Source organism: Seriola lalandi, unplaced genomic scaffold (genome assembly GCF_002814215.2).
Source record: "Seriola lalandi dorsalis isolate HSWRI2012SDOR001 ecotype SW California unplaced genomic scaffold, Sedor1 jcf7180002054505, whole genome shotgun sequence".
NCBI lineage: Eukaryota > Metazoa > Chordata > Actinopteri > Carangiformes > Carangidae > Seriola > Seriola lalandi.
In genome coordinates, this window is record NW_019525058.1 from 1,085,195 (window position 1) to 1,087,113 (window position 1,919).

At 39.5% G+C, this 1,919-nt stretch overlaps 2 non-coding genes across 2 annotated transcripts; both read right to left on the reverse strand.

Moving 5' to 3' along the window:
- Positions 1-879: 879 nt before the first annotated feature.
- Positions 880-952, reverse strand: trnaf-gaa (transfer RNA phenylalanine (anticodon GAA)). The gene has a single exon. It is a non-coding gene; the product is annotated as a tRNA-Phe (tRNA).
- An 883-nt stretch (positions 953-1,835) lies between these two features.
- Positions 1,836-1,908, reverse strand: trnaf-gaa (transfer RNA phenylalanine (anticodon GAA)). Its single transcript has one exon. It is a non-coding gene; the product is annotated as a tRNA-Phe (tRNA).
- Between the last annotated feature and the right edge of the window lie 11 nt (positions 1,909-1,919).

Genomic DNA, 1,919 nt, shown 5'->3' on the forward strand with positions numbered 1-1,919 from the left:
GCTATTTCGGCATGCTTTTATGCTAGTATGGAGGCTAAAAAGTGCCACACACATGATGAGCCAAACATACAGCCCTTTCAGTAAACATTTCACATACCACAAGAGTTACCTTCAATTTTTTTTCTTTTGAATTAGCAAAAAGAGCAATTAAGTTCATCTGGAGAAGTTCATCGCTCTTTAGTTATGGGGAAATCAAGAGTCACTGCTACCAAGGTTACAACGGCACCAAGGTTTTAATTAGTAAACAAGTGATATGCTCAAGAAGGTGATGGAAATAAAGGACTAGAGGATGACTTGTAGACAGATTCACAAGTTGTATCTTGATGAGCTGACTGCAGTGACAGATTATATATGAACACATGTAGGAAACTCACCAGACAAAGGTCCCAGAGCCGATACAAGTCAACATCTCTAACCATCAAGGTAATGGGTCATGAAAACACTAACCATCAGCTTCAGTGTAACGCTCTCCCAACTGAGCTATTTCTGCATGCTTTGTTGCTAGTATGGAGGCTACAGAATGCCACACACATGATGAGCCAAACATACAGATTGTTCAGTAACAAAAGTTACCTCCTATTGTTTTTCTTTTAAACGATTAAAAAAAGCAATTAAGTTCATCACTCTTTAGTTATGGGGAAATCAAGAGTCGCTGCTACCAAGGTTACAACCACACCATTGTTATAATTAGCAAACAAGTGATATGCTCAGGAAGGTGATGGAAATTAAATGTTGACAGAAAGACACTTTCACGAGTTATGTCTTAATGAGCTGACTATAGAAACACATTCAGGAAACTCACCAGACAAGGGTCCAAGAGCGATACAAGTCAACAGCTCTAAACATCAAGGTAATGGGTCATTAAAATTGGTCATCAGCTGCCGAAACCCGGGATCGAACCAGGGACCTTTAGATCTTCAGTCTAACGCTCTCCCAACTGAGCTATTTCGGCATGCTTTTATGCTAGTATGGAGGCTAAAAAGTGCCACACACATGATGAGCCAAACATACAGCCCTTTCAGTAAACATTTCACATACCACAAGAGTTACCTTCAATTTTTTTTCTTTTGAATTAGCAAAAAGAGCAATTAAGTTCATCTGGAGAAGTTCATCGCTCTTTAGTTATGGGGAAATCAAGAGTAGCTGCTACCAAGGTTACAACCACACCAAGGTTTTAATTAGTAAACAAGTGATATGCTCAAGAAGGTGATGGAAATAAAGGACTAGAGGATGACTTGTAGACAGATTCACAAGTTGTATCTTGATGAGCTGACTGTAGTGACAGATTATATATGAATACATGTAGGAAACTCACCAGACAAGGGTCCCAGACTCGATACAAGTCAACATCTCTAACCATCAAGGTAATGGGTCATGAATACACTGACCATCAGCTTCAGTGTAACGCTCTCCCAACTGAGCTATTTCTGCATGCTTTGTTGCTAGTATGGAGGCTACAGAATGCCACACACATGATGAGCCAAACATACAGATTGTTCAGTCAATATTTTACATACAACAAAAGTTACCTCCTATTGTTTTTCTTTTAAACGAGCAAAAAGAGCAATTAAGCTCATCGCTCTTTAATTATGGTGAAATCAAGAGTAGCCGCTACCAAGGTTACAACCACACCATTGTTATAATTAGCAAACAAGTGATATGCTCAGGAAGGTGATGGAAATTAAATGTCGACAGAAAGACACTTTCACAAGTTGTGTCTTAATGAGCTGACTATAGAAACACATTCAGGAAACTCACCAGACAAGGGTCTAAGAGCAATAGAAGTCAACAGCTCTAAACATCAAGGTAATGTGTCATTAACATTAGCCATAACATGCCGAAACCCGGGATCGAACCAGGGACCTTTAGATCTTCAGTCTAACGCTCTCCCAACTGAGCTATTTCGGCATGCTTTTATG